General features: G+C 47.0%; 1 long non-coding RNA gene across 2 annotated transcripts in view; it reads left to right on the plus strand.

Annotated features, from left to right (window-relative positions):
* Nucleotides 1-23,795, plus strand: part of LOC122921000 — a 150,924-nt gene that overhangs the window by 102,413 nt on the left and 24,716 nt on the right. For both annotated transcript variants that reach the window (XR_006386953.1, XR_006386952.1), the window contains exon 3: nt 878-1,041. This is a non-coding gene — a long non-coding RNA (uncharacterized LOC122921000). The remainder of the gene's footprint in view (nt 1-877; nt 1,042-23,795) is intronic.

Here is a 23,795-nt window from a genome sequence, read left to right on the forward strand (position 1 = left end):
CTGCGCTGTACAGCCTCAGTGCAGGGCTGATCAACGTCTGTGAAAGACCCAACAGCTCCTGCATTCACCCGACTCCGGCGGTCACATGAAACAGGAAGCGCATAGCACTTGCTGCACTGTATACACAGCGCTCAGTAAACGCTGTGTATACAGCGATCTAGAAGGCAGGGACACCTGGGAACTGTCCCTGCCTTCTCTAATGGCTGACCTGCTGTCACTGACAGCAGGCAACCTGATCTGCAGCTGAACGGTTAGCATGCAGCTGCGATCTGTGAATGGAAGTTCAGAAATGTCCATTCAGAGATAGAGAACCACCTCCCGGACGTTTATAGTCAACGTGTGGATGGGAGGTGGTTAATAAATTTACGTTTATAATATACTAGTACATAATGCCAATTTCCACACCACACTTATCAAACATCAGATGAATAAAATAAAAAAAACTCCTCACCTCTCCTGTGCCACGGCTCCTCTTCATCTCCGGGTCCGGTGTCGCTCTCCCCTGTGTTCTCTGGCCCGCGCTGCACTGTCACCTGACAGCATGCAGCATCAGGTGATAATGCGTGCACTACGTCCTGACGCTGTATGGGGTCATGACAGTGCAGCACGGGCCCCATCAAAGAAGACCAGGGAGGGTGAGTATCGGAAACGTTTGCTGTGCTTCTTCCTTGCTCCCAGCACCCGATGCATACTAGTGAGCTCTTCCATTAGCACTCTCTAGTATTCGATTTATACGCATTATCGGCAAGGTTAGATGCCGATACCTATAATGTGCAAAATCCTTAATATCGGCCGATAATATCGGTACTTCCGATAATTGGTCGATCCCTAATTTACATACTGTATATATAGCTGTGTACTTGCTATACTTTACTAGGAAAACACCCGGAAACTGCTAAGAGAGTGTTATCTTCGAAATCCATATCCCAGTCCAGCACAAAAGAGGCATCTTTCCTACATGACTGGATTGCGTCCCACACAAGTTACTAACTGGTATAAAAACAGAAGACAAAGGGATAGGGCAGTTAGCTCAAAAATGAAGTAAGTCAAATCATACTTCAAGATTTTTTTGTTGTCTGCTTCTCACCATTTAAATACATGAATATATTTTACATATACATATATATATATATATATATATATATATATATATATATATATATAATAAACTCCAGCACGAAATGCACTTTGATTGTTGTTTATTGATAATTACTGCTGCTAGTGTGACATTTTGGCCATGTGGCCTTCTTCAGACTAATGCAGCTTGTGGGTAGAAGAGAGAGAATAGTCTAGGAGGTAAAGCAGTGTGGTGTAGAAGCAATTCCGCTAAAGCGCCTCTTTTCCACAATGCAGCGGAATTGCTTGTACACCACAACGCTTTACCTCCTAGACTGCTCTCTTTCCTCTACCCACAAGCGGCATTAGTCTGAAGAAGGCCACATGGCCGAAAAGTCACACTAGCCGCAGTAATTATTAATAAACAACATTTCGTGCTGGAGTTTATTTTATATATTACCTATAGGGTGGGAACCCTACTCCTAGCACTATTAACAGAGTGTGACAAGGATTAGACCGTGAATATATTTTACAGAAATATTTTAATTAATGTGTTAATATATTGTTTATGACCCCATATTTATAAGTTAGTGTACTTTCACACTAGCGTTTTTTCTTTTCTGGCATAGCGTTCCATCCTAGGGGCTCTGTACTGGAAAAGAACTGATCAGTTTTATCCTCATGCATTCTGCATGGAGAGCAATCCGTTCAGGATCCATCAGGATGTCTTCAGTTCAGTCTTCTTGACTGATCAGGACAAAGATAAAACCGCAGCACTCTACGGTTTTATCTCCGGCCCAAAAAACTGAACATTTGCCTGAATGCCGGATCTGGCATTTTCTTTGTATTAGTGCCAGATCCGGCATTCAAAATACTAGAATGCCGGACCCGTCCTTCTGGTCTGTGCATGCGCAGACCGAAAAAAAAGGTGAAAAAAATTAATGCCGGATCTGTTTTTCCAGATGACCCCGGAAAGACGGATCTGGTATTGCAATGCATTTTTCTGACCGATCAGGCATTTTTAAGACTTCAGTCTTACAAATGCCATCAGTCGGCATACGTTTTGCCGGATCCAGCAGGCAGTTCCGGCGACTGAACTGCTTGCTGGATCACTCTGCCGCAAGTGTGAAAGTAGCCTTATCTGCCTACACTAGGCAGTTCAGAGTTTTTTTAAGTTTTTGTAATTTTTTCTTCTTTAAATGTTTTCACTGAAAAATTATATACCAACATGAAAAATGTCATACCCACAGCATACTGATTTTTTTTTTACAAAAATGGCAAAATCGGAAAAAAATATTTCAACTAAAATAAATGTCATAATTCACTAGCCGTGATAAATATAAAGAAGTAACATCTTCATGTATAAAAAAAATGAAGAAAACAAAAAAAAATGCTAAAGACAGCATGTAAAACCAGCCTTAATACGTTTGATAACAGATAGGTCCATCAAGTGCAATCTATAACTCTACCATGTTGATCCAGAGAAAGGCAAATACTCAAAAACAGGGCGTATCAGTTAGAATCAAGATCTGTTTCTCCCACTGAGTCAGAGATCTCCTCCTCTAATCCAGATTTTTCAGATTCAGAATGAGCTAGACCCATAAGGTCAGGGGGACGAGGTAGGGAAATATTACCATCTAGAGGATGTGGAAAGCAGTGGCAAACATGGGCGAAACAGAGGACAAATATACATGGTGGGGATGTTATGGGGTCTTCCTCATCTGTCTCCTCAGTGTCAGTTCCTCCCAACCAACTCTCTCCTTTTTTGGACAGAGGTCCACCTCCTTATCAACTAAGGGACCGGTCCATGGAGGGAATGAATCAATAAATAAGGATAACTTACAAGTTATACATTTATCATCTCGCATCTTGATGGCCACTTTAATTTACTACAGAGGGGATTATCTTTTGTACCTACAACTAGGTTTAAGTTATTTTCATGGGTGAAGGATCTGTATTTATTTGCAAGAAAATTAAAATGGGAAAATTTGTTATGAATACCAATAGGTACACCCGTGAGGAACTGGGTATCCGGGAGACTGACTTTGCTGATCTAGAGCTGTTTGGAAGCAAATCTCCAGGAAATTGGGAGACGATCCGTTAACAGACCTACGTCCTAGAAGCACTAGACTGCCCCCTCTAGTTCTTTCTGATCATATTGATAACATTCTGCAAATGGTTGTATCCGATCTTGAAAAGTTGGGTGCTAATGAGACTCGTTTCTCTAATCTATCTAATACTGAAATGGAAGACTTGCAGAATTTGGAGAATGGAGAAACCCCGGAAATTGCCACACCAGGCCCGGAGATTTGAGCCGATAAAACCCGTCCGGATGTACACATGGCGGACCTGGTTCCGATAGTCTGCTGGCAGTTTCAGGAGCCTGGCTATGTAAGGGCTGACTGGGACAGGTTGAGCCTATGGACACTAACTATGGCTATCGTCAGTCTCTATATGCCAGGAGGCTGTGTGCAACAGGTACCCCAGAGTCTCTAGATCACTTGTGCCAGGTGGAAGTGGGAAACACTCTTTTGGAGGCTCTGCTGGACTCAGGGAGTCTGGTAACCCTAGTAAGGGCTACTCTGGTGTGGTCCACTGAGTATACTGGCCAGAAAGTCAGGGTGAAGTGCATCAACGGAGACTTAAAAGACTACCCCACCGTACTGGTGTCTCTAACCAAGGTGGCCGGTAGATGGACCAATGAGGTGGCTGTCGCCACAAATATTTTTTTAATAGTATTTAATGTATTCACTTTTAAGTTCACAGTACATCAGCATCCTAAACAGACAGAACATTAGACATTATTGAAGACGAGAAGTCCAATATTAGAGAGGGAACTTAATCAGAATTAGATGCATGTCTTTTATGGCAATTTCCCCCCCAGACATATTGAGCGATCTCTATAGGGTTGCCACCTTTTCTTCAAGCCAAACCCGAACAGAAGGGAGGGAGGGCCCCCTTCCAGGCCCCACTCATGTCCCACCTCCAGCCACGCCCATGTCCCACCTCCAGCCACGCCCATGCCCCACCTCCACCCCTGGTCGCTGTCGCACCACGATCGTTACACCCCTGAAGAGGCTCATTAGCATATTATAAGTATTTATTTTAAGAGAACGGCAGCGGCAGGCAGGGAGTTATAAAACACAGTTATGTACTGCCGACATTGGCTTATCGCTAATGTCAGTCAGCTACATAACATAAAGTTTTTTCTGATGATTGACAGATTCAGAAACCTGTTTAAAGAGGACCTTTCACCTGTAAAAAGAATGTGAACTAAGTATGCTGAAATGAGAAAACCTCCCAGGCTGTGAGCTGCGATTGGCCAGCGCTGCAGCCTAGGAGAAGGAGACACCCACCGGACAAGGGCAAACACCACCTACTATAACTTACAGAGCAAAGGTACCGGAGGGCATAACGGGAGAACGGAGCGGCGCCCGGGGATAATAGTAAGTGCAGTGAGATCCCCGGGCGCCGCACCGCTCTCCATGTCAGCATACTTAGTTCACATTCTTTTTACAGGTGAAAGGTCCTGTTTAAACACTGTTACATTTACACACTTCAAATGTTTTATATACCTTTTTAGAAGTGACTATCTTGGACAGGTGTCAGGACTGTCTTGGTCACACACAAGTTGAAAAACCACTCTGCAGGCAGGGCACAGTGGGCACTGGGCTGGGCACTATTTGGGCAGGCTGCTGGAGCTGGACTGGAGTTTGGAGAAGAAGGATTTCAATTCTCCCTCCTTGCCTCTCTCTCTGATGTCACTTCCTGTGTGGACCTGACTTCCTTATCAGAGAGAAGGAGGGAGGGACTGGGAGGCAGGGGAGGAGTGAGGAAGAGCAAGGAGACCGAAGACTGATTGAACAGTGAGTGAGCCACTGCGCTGCCTGGCATCATTCACTGTTACACTGTAGTGACTGTAGACTAGAGGAGGGAGGGGAGGGAGGGTGAGGGAGGGACTTGGGGAGGCTCGGGAGGAGCGCTGGCTGCGCTCACCTGATCACCTGGCCCCGGCCGCCGCAGTGAGTGACAGCAGCTAAGCTTATGTGATCAGAGTCTGTCTCACTCTCGGTTGGACGTCCACACTGTCTGCCGTTTGAATGAATAATCCTGTGCCCGAGTAAGAATGGCTTGTACCCGGGCACAGGATTACAAACCCGGACTGTCCGGGTCAATCCCGGACGGGTGGCAACCCTAGGTCTCTAGACATCATTCACACCGCGCACACACATACACTTCTGAGCACCCCGTTGCCCCACCCAAATCAATACTTAAGCCATGTTTTATGCATGTAGCCAAACACCCCAGATCTTTTCAAAGCAGTCTGGAGTTCCTCTAGCAGTTTATGTTAGCTTATACATGTTGAGATCAGCATTTATCAATTGTATCCACTGATCCAGAGTAGGGCCTTAGGTGGTTTCCAGTTTAGGAGAATAGTCTTTCTTCCAAAAAACATTAATAAACGGAGCAGTCTTCTGCCATATTTAGTAAGTCCCAGTAAGCATACTATAGGGGAACAGATCCCCGGGAGACCCCGCTTCGTATTAATGAAAGTGCATATCCGACCCCAGTACAGCTGCATAGTGGGACACGCCCATATCATATGGTACAAGGATCCTCTCGACTCTTCGCATCTTGAACATGAAGCATCCAGTAGTCTACGCATGTGGAGCAGGCACATCGGGGTCAGATACACCCTGTGTATCCACTTCATCTGAATGAGCTGGTTTCGGGCACTAATTACCGTGGTTCTCCATACAGAGCTCAACTCCTCCAGGTGAGACACCTCCAGCCCAGAAATATCCACGGACCAACGCTCAAATGATCGCCGGAGTGGAGAATCTTGCATTTTCATTATCTCCTTATATAAAGAGGAAACTGGTTTATAGGGCTGTGCTCGCCTAGCAATAGATTCAAGGGGCCCACATTTCAACTGTAGAGGTAAAGCTCTAAACTGTGTCCCGCAGGCATGTGTCAACTGGAGGTATCGATAAAAACTCACATGGGGTAGGTTGTATTCTCTTTAGAGACTGTCAAAAGTACGGAAAAAGCTGTCTTCATATAGTTGAGTAAAGTATTTTACCCCTTTCTGGGGCCAGAATTCAAAGTCAGGGAGATGGAGAAGCTCCTTGAGATGCTTATTTCTCCACAGGGGGATATATGGGGACCAGGTCTCTCCTTCACTCACCACATGTACTGTACCTCTACAAATGTCTTCCATGCCGCCACCACATTCACCATAGCCTCCGTGTAGTGTTTTACCATGTGCGCCCCTCCCCGATGCACCAGGTTAGCCAGCCCCTTGTATGAGCCCACTAGCGCAGCCTCGAGGACCACTGCTGGGTTGTTCTCATCAGCCCTGATCCACCATGATGCATATACCAGTTGTGTGGCGATGTAGTAAATATACATATCTGGCAATCTCAGTCCTCCCTGCGAGTATAAGGCCTTTAGGGATTTTCTGGTGTGGTGCCTGGTGTCTCCACAAGAATGGCGACAGCACTCTTTCTAAGGACTCAAAGTGAGATTTGGGAATTTTCGAAGGAGTTACTCTGTAGACATATAGCAATTTAGGTAATACCATTTTGACAACGTTTATTCGGCCCACCAGGGATAGTGGCAGGTTCTCCCAGGCCTCGATTTTATGGGTAATATACTCCATCGTAGGTACCAAATTCAGTCGCCACAAATCTAAATTATGAACTAATAATAGGGAGAGATCTCCCGGGTTTCCCGGCGCTGTGGCCTACTATGAGAGTGACTGATACCCATGAGACAGGGGTAACCCTAGCAGAGTAAACCAAGTTCATCAAGATATGTTGTATCGGGTTAACCAACTACGGGGTGAACCTATTAAACAGTTGGTGGTCCCCAAGGCTTATCGCAAACTTGTGTTAGATGTAGCCCACCAACACGTTTTCGGGGGTCACCTGGGGCTGCAGAAAACTCAGGATCATATTCTACAGCGGTTTTACTGGCCCAGCATATTCAAAGAAGTGGAAGAGTTTTGTAAGTCTTGCCCAACCTGCCAGATAACTAGCCCCCAGCCACATTTCCGTAGTCCCCTAGTACCTCTCCCGATTATTGAAGTACTGTTTGACCGAATAGCTATGAACCTCAAAGGCCCAGTACCGAAGTCCGCCAGAGGGCATCAACACATCTTAGTCATTCTAGACTATGCCACTCGGTCCCCGGAGGCGGTGCCACTGCGACATAACCCGGCCAAACTCATAGCTAAGGAGTTAATGGAGATGTTCTCCCGAGTAGGACTACCTGAAAAGGTTCTGACCGACCAAGGGACCCCTTTTATTTCCAAGGTGATGAGGGAACTCTGTAAGTTGCTGCACCTAAAACAACTACGAATGTCCGTTTACCATCCGCAAACGGACGGTCTGGTAGAACAGTTTAACCAAACTAATGTCTAAAGATGGGAAGGACTGGGACCTCCTTCAGCCCTATCTCATGTTCCCAGTGCGAGAGGTACCTAATGGGTTCTCGCCCTTCGAACTACTATATGGCAGACACCCTCGCGGTCTCTTAGACGTTGCTAAAGAGGCGTGGAAACAACACCCACTCCACATAAAAGTGTCCTTAAGTATGTTACCCAGATGCAAGATCGGATAGAGACAGCAGAAAACATATGGAGGCAGCTCAGCGAGCCCAGAGTCGGGTCTATAATCAGCAGGCTCGGGTCCAGATCTTTAACCCGGGTGATCAGGTTTTTGTTCTGGTGCCGACCGTGGACAGTAAGTTCCTGGCTAAGTGGCAGGGGCCCTACGAGTTACTCAAGAAAATTGGAGATGTAAACTACAAGGTACACCAGCCAGGGCGGCGAAAGCCAGAGCAGGTTTACCATGTGAATTTACTCAAACCTTGGAAAGATAGGGAAACCTGTACAGAAGACATTCCGCGGCCACATTTTGTAGGCGGAGAGGTAGCAGCCCCTCTGTCTGATGCAAGAGAGACGGCTGCCACAGTAAAAATTGCTGACAGCCTCTCCTCTGAACAGACTCAGGAGGCCAGGGAGTTCGTTAGTCGGAACACAAATGTGTTCTTGGGCCTCCCTGGACGCACAGCCGTAATCCAGCATGACATTGTCACTGAGCTTAATGCAAAAGTCCATTTGAAACCATACTGGGTGCCTGAGGCTCGGCGACAAGCCATATCGGAGGAAGTGCAGCTAATGTTGCAGCTAGACGTCATTGAGGAGTCAAAAAGTGAGTGGGCGAGTCCTATAGTAGCAATACCCAAGCAGGACGGGACGTTGCAGTTTTGTAACGACTCTCGAAAACTTAACGAAGTTTCCAGATTCGATGTGTATCCCATGCCCCGGGTGGATGAGCTCATCGAGAAGTTACGACAAACCTGGAATTTTTCTGTTTTGGACCTCACGAAAGGATACTGGCAGGTGCCCTTAACAGAGGCTGCCAAAGAGAAAGCTGCTTTCATCACGCCTGAGGGGCTGTTTTAATATAAGGTCTTAATTTTTGGTCTGCATGGTACCCCCTCCACTTTTCAGCGACTATTGGACATTGTGCTTCTTCCACTTCGTCGATGCGCTTCAGCTTACCTGGACGATATTGTCATTCACAGTACCGACTGGGAAAGTCACCTACCCAAAGTGCAGGCTGTAGTAGAATCCCTTCGGAAAGCTGGCCTAACCGCTAACCCCCAAAAATGTGTGATAGGGTTAGAAGAGACTAAGTACCTGGGGTATGTCATTGGGCACAGAGTCATCAAACCCCAAGTAAACAAAATAGAGGCGATACAGAATTGGCCCAGACCTGTCACCACTAGGCAAATAAAGTAATTCCTGGGAATAATGGTCTATTACATGAGGTTTGTTCCCAATTTTGCTACTCTAGCTGTGCCCTTGACAGGACTCTTGAAGGGACATAAGTCAATGATGGTTCGCTGGGATGATCAGGCGGAAGAGGCTTTCTCTGCTTTGAAGTCGACCCTGTGCGGGACCCCGGTTTTGGTGCCGCCCAACTTCAAAAGAGAGTTTATAGTACAGACTGATGCCTCTGAAGTAGGCCTCGTGCTGTACTGTCTCAGGAAGTAAACGGGGAGGAGCATCCCGTTGTCTTTCTCAGCCGTAGGCTCACCCCAGCCGAGACCCGGTATAGTATAGTGGAGAGAGAGTGCCTGGCTATCAAGTGGGCACTAGAATCTCTCCGCTATTATTTATTGGGGAGAAAATTCCGCCTGGTGACTGACCACTCCCCCCTCAAGTGGATGAGCCAGGCCAAGGACAGAAATGCATGGGTCACCCGATGGTTTCTTTCCCTAAACTTTAAGTTTTCGAGTTTTCGGTGGAACACAGGGCAGGCTGGTTACAGGGAAGCGCGGATGCCCTGTCCCGGGTATGTGACACAGTGAGAGGTTTGGTGTTACCACCAGGTCTGTGAGAAGGTCTATTAGATGTTCTTCTCTACCTCTTGCATGACGTTCTTTGTTTTGGTTTCACTTTGTCATCTCCTTTCCTTCTCCCAGCTGTCACCTATTTACACTAATTGTCTCCCTTTACATTCCCTCCCAAAATGCCTCACTTTGCGGTTTATACTTCTTCCTGGATGAGTTGTTCACTGCTGGAGCCTGCTTTTGCTGATTCCTCAGATAAGTCTGTTTTCTTTATTTGTGTTTCCTTGCTGGCTTGATTCTAGGTGACCCTGACTCCATCCGTATTAAGTGCATGTCCCCTCACTATTATAGGGTTTTCTGGTGTCACATAGTAAAGGTACGAGGGCATGCAATCGTCTACCATTAAGACCTTTGCATGGGCATAGCAGTCAGGGAGAGCTCTTCAGGTTTTATAGGGCTCACCTATATGCTCCTTAGTTTGGGATCAAGCCAGTCGGATGTTTATTTATAGTTCCAGCTTTCTCCAACACATGCGCCCGGTCAGTGTGATGATGTTTCTTCAATTAAGATGGCCGCAATAGCCTCTCCATGAGAAAAATGGATGAGGGGAGTATTAGAGATTGCCTTGTGGTTCGCCCTGCGGTCATTTCGCGGCGAACTTTGCTCATTCGCGATTTGTTGAACTTTCGAACATATGGCGATATTCGCACGCGCCATATTTTTTTGCATAGCGCCAAACTTTGACTCATGACACATCCATCAGGTGGGACAGGACAGCCAATTGAGATGTTTCAGCACATGGACACAGCCCCTTCCCTATAAATAAACCTGATCTGGCCGCCATTTTACATTCAGTCTTTTGCCAGTGTAGAGAGAGATTGCTGTGTGGAGCAGGGACAGATTGTTAGGAACACCAAACGCTAGCTGATAGGGCAACAAAAGTCCTCTTAAAGACTGGTATAGGTGTGCTATCAATAGGTGTGACATACTGAGGGTTGTGATATTCTTATAATATACTTTCTAACATAGAAAATATATTATAGTGCATTTGTATTGTCCAGTAGTTGTGTGCAGTTCTGCATGCGATACTGCAGCTATAAAGAGGGACAAAGGCTATAGGAATAACTAATTGCAACTGCTGTGATATACCATTTGCCCCCCAAAAAGCTGATTGAGGCAGGGGTTTGATATACCTATAATATAATTTCCATATAGTACATTTGTAATTTGCAGGTGTTGTGTACGGTTCTGCTGAGATACCGCAGCTATACAGAGAGACAAACTCTATTGGAACAAATAATTTCCACTGGTGTGATATACCAGTTGCCCCCCAAAAAATTATTAAGTGGTTTAATATACCTGTTTCCAGCAAATAATCATTAAGCGGTTCTATATACCTGCTTTCACAAATACTGCTCTTCTATAGGGACTTTGTCACAGGGTCATTTTGAAAATTGCAGACAGAGGAAGAGGTCGGCCATTCCGCAGGGGAGGTAGGGGTTGTCAGATGCGTGCAAGTTGGAGAAAGTATGTGCAATTACGTCAAAGGGCACACCAGAGTTGGTTGAGTGTCTCACTCAGCGTTCCTCTTCTACACCCTCCTCATCTTCTGTATCTGCACCCTCTGCTGTGTGCACCCCAAAAGACACCACCACCATCACCATAGCCCCTCCATTTGAGTCAGAGGAATTATTTTCCCATCCATTCACAGACCTTACCGATGCACAGCCACTCTTGGCATCTGATGAGGAAGAGGGGGTAGCAACGGCTGCCACCCAGTGGTCTGACGACAGTACCCAGATCAGCCCAAGGAGGGTGGTCCCCACTGTTGCTGCCTACTCCGAGATCTCTAATGTCAGTGGTAGTGAAGGTGACTATGATGACGTGTCAAAGGACATTACGTGGGTGCTCACAAGAGAGGAAGAGGAGGGGAGTTCAGAGGGAGAGACGGAGCAGCAGATAGGGAGGAGAAGCAGGCAAAACTCAGTGCACAGGAGGCAAAAAGCAGACTTCAAATGTATCTGGAGTGAGCCATCCACCATGCACGGTCACATCTTGCGCTCCCAGGATGCCAGCACATGGCTCCGCAGTGTGGGCTCTTTTTAACTTGTCAGCTGCTGAGAATAGTGTTGCCATCTGCAGTCTGTGCTGTCAACGCATAAGTCGCGGTAAGCCCAACACTCACCTAGGGACGACTGCCTTAAGAAGAAACTTGGCCTCCCATCACCGAGCCCAGTGGGAGCAACGCCGTCAGAACCCACAAAGCCACACTCCTGGTGCTCCACGTCCTGCCTCTTCTCCTTCTCCTCTCATTTGTCCTCCACTCCACCTTCCACCGTGCCGTGGTTGCGTTTATCTGGCACAAGGCAGTCTTCCGTGGCCCAAATGTTCAAGCGTAAAAAAATTATGCTGGATAATCCTCTTGCCCAACGGCTGACCGCTGGGTTGTCGGAACTGCTAGCCCGCCAACTACTGCCATATAAATTGGTGGACTTGGAGGCCTTTAGAAAATTTGTGTTCATTGGCACACCGCAATGGAAGGTCCCCGGAGGAAAATATTTCTCCCAGAAAGGGCATCCCAGAGCTATATGGCCATGTTCAGCTGCAATTGAATGTATCTCTGGCACACAGTGTCAGTTCCAAGATACATATGACCACAGACACATGGTCTAGCAAACACAGGCAGGGAAGGTACATAACTTTTACTGCCCACTGGGTGAACCTTCTGACGTCCGTCAAGCATGTAACCTGTGGCACCCATGTGGATTTGGTTTCACTGCCACGGATTACATGCATGCAGGTCTGCCTCTTCTTCTCCTCCTCCTACTGATCCTCCGTCTCCTCATTGGCTGACTCCTACTTTTTCAATGCTACTCCCTCTTCCGCTGCACCCACCCCAGCTCCCTAGAACCTATTCGATGTGCATTTTGTGCTGCGGCTGTTGTGCCTGGAAGCCAAGAGCCACACCGGTCCTGTACTCCTTTCAGCTCTGCGGTCAAAGGCCGATCAATTGCTAACCCTGCTCAATTTGACAGTTTGTAAAGTGGTGTGCGACAACGGTGCCAATCTGCTGAGCGTGCTGAAACAGGGCAAAATGACACACGTCCTGAAATTAGTCGTGCAGCGATTCATTGCCAAATACCCCGGGGTCAGGACGTCTTGCGGCAGGCCAGGAAAATCTCTGCTGACATTCAGTGGCGACACCACTTACCCGTCAGACGTCTGATTTGTGACTGTCCGACGCTCTAGAACTCCACCTTGTATATGCTTGATAGGCTTCTCCAGCAGAAACGTGCCGTTAATGACTACCTGTACGAACTCTGCGGCAGGACAGTTTCTGGGGAGCTTGTTTTTTTTCACCGCATCAGTGGCTGCTCATGCGTGACGCATGCAAACTTCTGTGGCCATTTGATGAGATCACCAAACTGGTCAGTCACAGCCAGGGTGTCATCAGTGACATTCTACTTTACGCCTTCTTTCTGGAGCGTGCATTGCGTTGTGTCATTGATAAAGCCGTCGAGGAGCAGGAAGATGAGGAAGTAGCAATGCTGAATGAATTCCCAGGAGGGGGGGGCAACTCCATCTGAGACAAGTTAGCAGGAGTCTGAAGAGGAGTCAGAGGAGGATGGTGCCTGGGGGGAGGAGGAGGAGGAGCAAGAAGAGCAGGCTTTAAACTTTCCTGGGATGCTTGGTGTTGTCCGTGGATGGGGGGAGGAGACCGAGGACGACATTCTCCTGGGCGATGAGCAGGAGCCAAGCTGCTCCACCGCTTCCAATTTAGTGCAAATGGGGCTTTCATGCTCCAGTGTTTGAAGAGGGACCATAAAGCATAAAGGGAAAGGACCAGTACTGGGTGGCAACGTACTTAGACCCCCGGTACAAAAACTAAATAGTGGACATGTTACCAGCATCACAGAGGGCTGTCAGAATGCAGCATTTCCAGGTCTTGCTGTGAGAGATGCTACATTCTACTATTGCGGGCACTGGCATAGGAATTTCCACCCACAGAGAAACAGTTACGAGTACCAATCCTACAGCGCAAGCAAGAAGAGGGCGGTTTGAAGATGTGTTGGTCACTTCGGATATGAGATCATTCTTGCAACCAACCCATCGACAGCCGCCCTGCGGATCCAGCCTCAGGGAACACCCAGGTGTCCAACTGCATCAGGTTAACGGCTGATGTAGACGCTCTGAGAAGTGAGGAACCCCTGGACTACTGGGTGAGCTGGCACAATTTGCCATGGAACTCTTGGCTCGCCCCTCGTTGAGTGTCCTGTCCGGAAGGACGTTTAGCACAGCAGGGGGAATCGTGACTTATAAGCGCACTCGCCTAGCTCATGACAGTGTGGACTACCTCACATTTCTAAATATGAATGAGGAATGGATCTCGGAAGAAATTCAACACCTGTGACGACCACGTTTAATTGAATTTCCTCATGACAGCCCACAAATATCCACCACCACCCAGAACAAATAACGGTCCCTGTCTCAGGTAAATAGAGCGGCATAAAAGGCCTTTTCTGTGCAGTGAATGCCTAATGTTTGGGACCTCGGAAGAATTAAACACCCGTGACGACCCATGTTATCGAATTTCAACTATTATCATTTGGGGTTTTCTCAAGATGGGAGATTTCATTAGCCATGTTTTTAATCAAATTTTATATTTTTTGTTCTTTTAAACATATGTATTTGACATCTTTTTGTACTGGCCTGCAGTAAAATCGATTGGCACCACATTTGCCATGCGCCAATCCTGTGGGACATTCCCTGTCAGTATAGAATCTGCAAATATCAGAAATAAGGGTCTGGCTATGACATGACTTAATTCCCTTAGGATACGGTGCTGTATGCCATCCGGTCCTGGCGATTTGTCTATTTTATTTTTTTAAGTCGCTGTTGTACTTCTTCCTGGGTCAGACAGAACAATTTTAATGGGGAATTTATTTCAACATTCAGCATTTCATCTGATTGTTTATTTTCCTTAGTGAATACATTGGAGAAAAAAATATTTAACAGCTTTGCTTTCTCCTTGTCGCTCTCTGCGACTCCCCCCTCATTGCTCTTTAAAGGGCCGACACCTTCAGATTTATACTTTAACATTTTTATATAATTGAAGAACATTTTGGGGTTAGTTTTACTCTTTGGCAATTAATCTCTCGGTCTCTAGTTTGGCCGCTTTTTTTTTGTTTTTTACATGTTCTATTTTTTTCCTTATAGTTTTTCAGTGTTTCCGTGCTACCTTCCTGTTTTAGTGTTTTATATGCTTTCTTTTTGTCATTTATTGCTTTCTTTACAGTTCTGTTTATCCACATTGGTTTCTTTTTGTTCCTTAACCTTTTATTCCCATACGGTATGTACCTCTCACAATGAGATTTTAGGATGCTTTTAAAGATATCCCATTTTGTGGCTGTATTTTTATTTGTGAGGACTTTATCCCATTTAGTTAGGCCTATGGCCTCTCTAAGTTGGCTAAATTTAGCTTTTTTGAAGTTTGGTATTTTTGTTCCTCCCTGTAGAAACTCTTTTGAATGATAATTGGAAGGTTATTACTTTATGGTCACTATTTCCCAGGTGTCCCCCAACCTGCACATCTGTTGTTCTGTCAGGCCTATTGGTTAATACTAAGTCCAGTATGGCTGTCCCTCTAGTCGGGTCCTGAAACAGTTGGGAGAGGTAATTGTCTTTGGTTATTGCCAAGAACCTGTTTCCTTTATGAGATATACAAAATTCAGTTTATCAGTCTATATCTGGGTAGTTGAAGTCCCCCATAATAACCACCTCTTTATGATTTGCCGCCTTGTCTATCTTGTTTAGTAGTAGATTTTCTGTGGCCTCTGGTATATTAGGTGGTTTATAGTAAACTCCTATTAGTAATTTATTGTTGTTTTTAGCTCCATGTATCTCTACCCACACTGACTCCACATGTTCATGTCCCTCACTTATATCTTCACGGAGTGTGGGCTTTAGACAGGACTTTACATAAAGGCAGACCCCTCCCCCTCTCCGGTTTTGGCGATCCTTTCTAAACAGACTGTAACCTTGTACATTAACTGCCCAATCATAGCTATCATCCAGCCATGTCTCAGTTATTCCCACTATGTCATAATTCTCCTCACACATCAGTAATTCCAGCTCCCCAGTTTTATTAGTCAGGCTTCTGGCATTAGTATACATACATTTGAGAGGTTTATGTATATTTTTTACCCTACACCTTTCCTTCTGATCTGTTCTAGTCCCTCCTTCCATTCCTCCCCCAGTCCCACTACCTTGCCCCCGGTCTCTATCTGCACTATCTTCCCCTCCTATAATGTAATTTCCCTCCCCCCCAGTAGTAGGAAATATTTCTACGTCTTATTAGCCCTTGTCCGGTGCATTTATATGTTCTTATATGTTTTGGCCGTTCAGTGGTGCAATTATATGTTCTAAAGCTTTTTTGGTGTGTATTAGTGGCAAAAAAAAGTATTATTTGCCGTTGTGTGGTGAATTGAGAAAATTAAAGCCCTTTTTCGCTTGTATTAGTGGCAAAAAAAAATATTATTTGCTCTTCAGCTGTGAAGTTATATGTTCTAAAGCCTTTGTTAGCATGTATTAGTGGCAAAAAAAAAGTATTATTGGCCGTTCAGCGGTGCAGTTATATGTTCTAAAGCCTTTTTTTGCGTGTATTAATGGCAAAAAAGGGCTTATTAGCCGTTGTGTGGTGAAGTGACAGAATTGCAGCCCTTTTTTGGAGTGCATTAGTGGCAAAACAAATATATTATTTGCCATTCAGCAGTGAAGTTATATGTTCTAAAGCCTTTCTTGGCGTGTATTAGTGGCAAAAAATGATTATTTGCCGTTGTGTGGTGAAGTAACAAAATTACAGCCCTTTTTGGCATTAGTGGCAATTTTTTTTTATTATTTGCCGTTCAGCGATGAAGATATATGTGCTAAAGCCTTTTCTGGCATGTATTAGTGGCAAAAAAAAAAGTATTATTGGCCGTTCAGTGGGGCAGTAATATGTTCTAAACCCTTTTTTGGTGTTTATTAATGGCAAAAAAAGGGCTTTATTAGCTGTTGTGTGGTGAAGTGACAGAATTACAGCCCTTTCTGGCATGTATTAGTGGCAAAAAAAAATGCATTATTTGCCGTTCAGCTGTGAAGTTATATGTTCTAAAGCCTTTTCTGGCGTGTATTCAGGGCCGGTGCTACCATAAGGCAGACCAAGCGGCCGCCTTAGGGCGCACCCTGGGGGAGGGCGGAAAAATGTGACATGGAGGGGGAAAAATGTGACATGGGGGTCTGATCTGAGGTCTGATTAACATTGGGGGTCTGATTGGGGCTGTTAGCTGAGGTCTGATTAACATTGGGGGTCTGATTACTGGTCTGACCTGAGGTGTAATGGAAAATATTTTTTTCTTATTATCCTCCTCTAAAACCTTGGTGTGTCTTAGAGGGCAAAAAATATGGTCCTTAAACCAGCCATTGTCTGAAGGAGAGAGAAGATACCAGGACCACAGAGAGGAGAAGCGTGGGGGGGGGGGGCGCCAAAATGTAGCTTCGCTTGTGTTGGCAAAAATCCTTGCACCGGCCCTGCGTGTATTAGTGGCAAAAAAATAATATTTGCCGTTCAGCAGGTCAGTTATATATTCTAAAGCATTTTTGGGTGTGTCTTAGTGGCAAAAAAAAATATAGGATTATTTGCTGTTGTGTGGTGAAGTCACAAAATTACAGCCTTTTTTGGGATGTATTAATTTCCTTTTTATTTACTTATTTGATCTAACAGTATGTCAGACAGAGAAGTGACAGGCCCTGCACAGGTGAGGGGCAGAGGCCTAAATGTTTCTGGCGCACGCACCGGTCACAGCAGAGTAAGGGGGCATGACAGCAGGGGTCACTTCTAGAGGCCTGTGCTCCCAGTTTCAGCTAGTAGTCGTGTCCTGACCAGCAACCCAGCGGTTCTTGAATGGTTGACTCGGTCATCCACTTCGTCCCAAGTGATATCAGACACCCCCAGCCAAGAGTCGATGGGTTTGTCAGACACACCCCTTAGTTGGCATGGCGCAAGCCCTGTGCCCCCACCTGTCCTCAACCTGCCTCTGTCCTTTTCTGTTCCCTCAGCCAAAGTATTATATGCTGTGGGCTCAGCTCAACTATACAGCGAGGGCGAGCTACTAGAGAACAGTCAGCAGCTGTTCCCCAGCCATCATCTGGAGGCGATAACCGCCGCTTCCTCCGGTAGGCGGGCAAGTAGTGATGAGGAGAGTGGTGTGGGAGCTGGTGTTGCGAGCGGTCAGACTCCTGGCCCAGAGACCGATGAGGAGGACATCAGTGACTTGCAGACAGTACGAGATGATAATGTAGCCGATCGCAATTGGGAGACGGGTGACGAAGGGGCTTCATCATCATTGGGAGAAGAGGGTGGCAGCTTGCGTGTGAGGCAGCGGCGGAGCCAGAAAGTTGGTAGCATTTCCAGGAGTCAGCAGGGTGGCAGCAGTGGGAGGTCGGGAGCCAAACATGCCCGAGGTAGACCACCCGCTTCGCAGGAGCCTACCTGCCCGGAAAGTAGTGGTGCAGAGGTTCACGGAGGCAGCAGCGGTAGCAGTCAGTCAGTGCGGAGTGTTGGGGGTAAAATCACCTACTCGGCGGTGTGGCAGTATTTAGTGAAGTCGCTAAAGGAGGTGAACATGGCAATTTGACAAATATGTGGGCAGAAGGTGAAGCATAGCCAAGGTGTCAATGTCAACATATGCAGCGTCACCATAAAGTGGCCTGGGAGAACTGTGCCTCCAATGTGGTGGTCCAACCTGCCGCAGCAACCGCTGCATCACCCAGTGGCACGCTCCCGATTTCAGGCAGTCAAGGCTCCACCACCTCAGCCAAAGGGAGCTGTCTGTCCGACGGCGTAGAAGCTGAACTTGCTCCTTGCCAAGTTGCTGCAGTCCCTCCCTTTCCAAGTGGTGGACTCTGCACCTTTCAGAGAACTGATGGCTTGTGCCAAGCCAAGGTGAAGAGTCCCAAGCCATCATTTCTTTGCCAAAAAGGCAGTACCAGCCCTGCACAAATATGTAGAACAAAAGGTGGGCCAGTCCTTGAGCCTGTCAGTGTCTGACAAAGTGCACGGCAGCGCCGACGTGTGGAGCTGTAACTGTGGTCAAGGACAATACATGTCCTATACGGCCCACTAGGTAAATGTGGTTTCTGTCCAGCCAAACCAGCAACTTGGCCAGGTGACGCCGCTTCCGCCTCCATGTTCTCACGCCGTTGGTCCTGCGACAATGTCTGCCTCTGCCTCCTCATTCTCCACTGTGTCCTCAGCCTCCACTGCAGGGACAATTCACAGTGCTCCTCTAGCATACCACAAGTGCAGGGCACAGCTGTGCCACCCTTTTCTACACCTCGTTTGCTTGGGCGAACTAAGTCACACAGGGGAGGAACTGCTCTGTGTCCTTCATCAATAAATCCGATCCTGGCTTTCTCCATGACAACTCTAAATCGGAACCATGGTGACCGATAACGGGAAGAACATGGTGTCAGCACTGCGTCAAGGAGGGTTGAACCATGCATCCTGCATGGCGCACGTCTTCAATTTGGTTGTCAAGTGGTTCCTTAAGTCTTCCACCCATCTGCCTAAGACATCCTAAAAATGGCCAGGAAACTTTGCATGCACTTAAGCCACTCGTACACCGCCAAGCACACCCTCCTTGAGCATCAGCGTTAGAATGTGGTCCCCCAACATAGGCTGATATGCGACGTTTCCACCCATTGGAATTCCACCCTCCATATGTTGGACCAACTATACGAACAGAGAAAGGCTATAAATGATTTCTTGATGATCCAAGCAGACAGTAGTACTCCCCTGTGTAACTTCGATGTCAGCCAGTGGCAGCTCATGTGTGACACCGGTCGTTTGCTCAGCCCCTTTGAGGATGCCACATTATTTGTCAGTTGCCAGGACTATGGGATGAACAACGTCATTTCACTACTTCATATCCTGGAACAGATGCTGGTACATCTGGCTCGTCAGGGGACTGGAGACGTGGCGCCTACATCTCATGGCCATATGAGCCCTGTGGTGGCTGAAATGGAGGAGGACATTGGAGCACAAGCAATGTGTAGCAAAATGGGTTGTTTTTTCTACACAGGTGAAAGGAGAGGAGGAGCAGGAGCAGCCAGAGGAGTAAGAGGGAGATGATGAAGATGACCCAGGCACATCGTGGCAGTATGCAGTGGAGATGGAGGCAGGTTTTTCCCTCCGAGTCACTTGCACAAATGGCCCACTGCATGCTCACTTGCTTGAGTAGTGACAGCCAAATTGTGACCATTCGGCAGAAGGATGACTTCTGGCTCTCCAGCTTGTTGGACCCTCGCTAATGGTCCAAAATGGGGGCCTTTTTTACACCCGCTAAGAGGGAGCACAAACTAAACTACTATAGAGACATCCTATGTAGTCAGTTGGCCGCTGCCTATCTGTGCCATCATCCATCCTCTCTCAGGTCTGACCGGGGGGAGCCCTCTGCGCTCTCGTTCCACTCCTATGGTTGCTGTGGCGGGGTGGGGGGTAGGAGCAGTACCAGCTCCATCAGCAGCAGCTTGAGTCTAGAGTCGATGATAAGTTTTCTTAACCCACCTAGTGAAGAAACTACTCACCAGCAGCAGCAGCTAGACCTGGAGCAGAACCTGAACCAGCATGTGGTGGCATACTTGGACAGCACCCTGCCACCCCACATTGAAGATCTGCTGGGCTACTGGGCAGCCAAACTGGATTTGTGGCCGCAACTGGACGAGTTTGCCCAGCCAGTAGTGTGGCATCCGAGTGGGTGTTTAGTGCAGCAGGGGCCATAGTTACCCCAAAGAGAACTCTCCTGTCTACCCAAAATGTGGAGAGACTGACCTTTGTAAAGATAAATCAGGCATGGATCAGCCAGAATTTCCACCCACCAATGCCTGATGCATCAGATTAGATCATCCATGCTGCCTCACCCAAACCTTGACAAAAGAGACAGTTTTTTTCTGGCTACCTGCCTCAGCTACTATTCTGATGCTGCCACCTGCCTAATGTCACACTTTTGATGCCAAGTGCTCCTTCTTACACCCACCATTGTCAGCGGGTACTGTTATTGCCACCCACCTCCCCACTCGCTGGGTCCTTCTGTGGTCTACTGATACTGCTGCCACCTCATGTCACTGATGCGGTGTGGATTTGAAACTCAACATCGAGCACAGGAGGAAGGGGGATATAAATTAGGCCTGGAAACAAGGGTAAAGGACAAGGTCTCCTCCTAGAACAAGCCTAATCCAAGTCCTGACTAACTATCAGTATGAACTGACCTCGATGGTAGGAAAGTTCATACACAGGAACCTAGAGCCCTAACACACCCTGTAGGCCCTGGTTGAGTGACAGAATTTGAGACAACCTATTCCTCCACCAGAAGGATGCACAGGATTCTCCCTCAGGCCTATATACAAAAGACAAAGAAATACAACCAAGAAAGTACAAATAGGGAAGACGACACTTAACTTCACGTGGAGAAAAGGCTGTGCCAGAAGCTCAACCGAGATCCAACAACCAGCTAACCCAGAAACTGAAACTATAAACCGCACCGCCAAAAGGGGTAAGCAGTAATAAATAGGGGAAGTTAAATGACCAAACCAACAACACCTGCCAGAGGTGCGGTCATTACCAAAACAACATAGATCCACAAGGAACCATTCAGATTAACCCACGTGTTGCCAGTCTCTCTGATCTCTTGGCACCTGTCACTGGAGTGTCCGTGACACCTCACCGCTCAGGTCTCCTCATGCTGCCACCTGCCACCTCATTGTGCCACTCTGTGGCCTCCTCATGCTGCTGCTGCCACCTCTACACTATGTCACCTTGCCATTCTGTGGTCTCCTCATGCTGCTGCTAAATCAGCACTATGTCACTGGACAACTCTGCGGCCGGCCTCCTCATGCTGCTGCTAACTCAACACTATGTCACCTTGTCACTCTGTGGTCTCCTCATGCTGTTGCTAACTCAACACTATGTCACTGGGCCACTCTGTGGCCTTATGCTGCAGCTGCCACCTGTACATTATGTCACCTTGCCACTCTGTGACCTCCTTATGCTGCTGCTGCTGCCACCTCCACACTGGGTCACCTTGCCACTCTGTGGTCTCCTCATGCTGCTGCTAAATCAACACTATGTCACTGGGCCACTCTGTCCTCCTCATGCTGTTGCCACCTCCACACTATGTCACCTTGCCACTGTGGTCTCCTCATGCTGCTGTTAAATCAACACTATGTCACTGGGCCATTCTGTGGCCTCCTTATGCTGCTGCTGCCACCTCTACACTATGTCACCTTGCCACTCTGACCTCCTCATGCTGCTGCCACCTCCAAACTGGGTCACCTTGCCACTCTGTGGTCTCCTCATGCTGCTGCTAAATCAACACTATGTCACTGGGCCACTCCGTGGCCTCCGCATGCTGCTGCCACCTCCACACTATGTCACCTTGCCACTCTGTGGTCTCCTCATGCTGCTGCTCAATCAACACTATGTCACTGGGCCAATCTGTGGCGTCCTCATTCTGCTGCTGCTGCCGCCACCTCCACACTTTGTCACCTTGCCAGTCTGTGGCCTCCTCCCGCTGCTGCTAACTCAACACTATGTCATTGGGCCACTCTATGGACTTCTCAAGCTATTCTCCCACTCTCCCCACTCCATGACTGGGCCACTATTTTGCCTTTTTGGCCTGGTTGACGTCATCATTTATTTGACCCTTCTTCTGATCTGTCAGAAGGAAGGAAGGAAAAATGAGACGCACAACGGATCCTGTCTGTGTAGGAGCCTGTATGGTCCCATCAGAATTGGCTTATGATTTGTTAGCCAAAAGCAGCAGTGGGTACAAAACACAGAAGATCCATTCACGTGTCATCTCTGTTTTGGATCTACTCCTGTTTTTTTGGGGCTTTAGCAATACTGATAGATTACTGACCAAATGCTGACCGAGTGAAGGCGGATGCTCAACCAACAGGATCAGTTTTTTGGGGGATTATTGTTCTGACAGATCAGAGGAAGGGGAAAATAATCAGTGATGTCAACACAAACTTATTGCTGACACCCTCTCCACTCTGTTAGGGGGGCTCTACTTGTATAAGCGTTTTAATAGAACAGGTTCTGTAGACATCTATGTGGAGTCAGCTGACGATGGTGTAAAGAGTGCGCTCTTTCACGCTACAGTAGGATCTTGGGCCTCTGCATGGTTCTTTATACCTGTAAGGTTGAGTTCACACTTTTTTGTGTTATTGGAGTCATTTGGTCAGTTTTGGCCCCACAACTGCCCAAATAAGTGAAGTGTGCAGTGATTCTTAGAGCGAATCCTGTCATGTGCGTGTCATACTGACTCACAGTATTGTTTCACTACCACAGCAGACTCCCTATGCGTGTTACTGCAAGGCACAGTGTTCTACACCACTATACAGGCTCTCTGCAGCCAGGAAATAGCTGTTTTTAACGTGGTTCGCTGCAAATAAATTCGGATCGAATCTTTTCGGATAATTCGGCGAACCTGCCGAATCAAATTTTTTAGAAATTCGCTCATCTGTAGTTATGACCACCCTGCAATCCATCAGTGGTGGTTGTGCTTGCATAATATAGGAAAAAGAACTAGCCTATGTGCGCTCCCATGGTCCCAGCCATTAGAGAGGCTGACACTTTATCCTATAGTGTGCAAGCATGACTACCACTGATGGATTGCAGGTTGGTCTGTAACCATGGAAACGAGCAGCGTATAATGTGATGGAAAAATGAATCCAGTTGTGTACAATAATGTATCTCTATGCACCGGGTATATATATGCAGAGATATGTCACACCTCCAATAAACTTATTTACCACATGTGGACTGAGTATATTTAAAATATAACTTTTACTCTAATTTCACTAAAAGCATTGGTGGTTGCAGTGGGACAAAGGACAAATTAACATACATACATATGAACACATATTACCACCATCCAGAGTCGTTTGTAAGATAATAATAATAATAAGTGGATCTTGCCCCGTCCGGAGAACATACGATCAGTGGATGGTGGGTGGCGTAGTGCTCCCGTGTGGTAATAGGCAATGGTGACCAAAAATGCTTCAGATGATATGGCAGTCTGAACACTCCTGTAATGCCCTGGTCTAGAGCCCTCCCTATATGGATGGTTATGGGCTATCCTCATAGACCTGCCTCAACGACACGGAGCACCCGCCCCGACAGGGGCGACCCCGTACGGAACCTGTCCCTAGATGGGGCCTATTCCCTGTAATTTCCCTCACTGTAGAGCCCTACATGCCATGTTTCGTTCCAATAGAAATGGAACTCATCAGGGGCTTATTAAAGTCAGAAGGTTTCTATAAAAACACAAAGT

Source organism: Bufo gargarizans, chromosome 10 (assembly GCF_014858855.1).
Source record: "Bufo gargarizans isolate SCDJY-AF-19 chromosome 10, ASM1485885v1, whole genome shotgun sequence".
NCBI classification, from domain to species: Eukaryota; Metazoa; Chordata; class Amphibia; order Anura; family Bufonidae; genus Bufo; species Bufo gargarizans.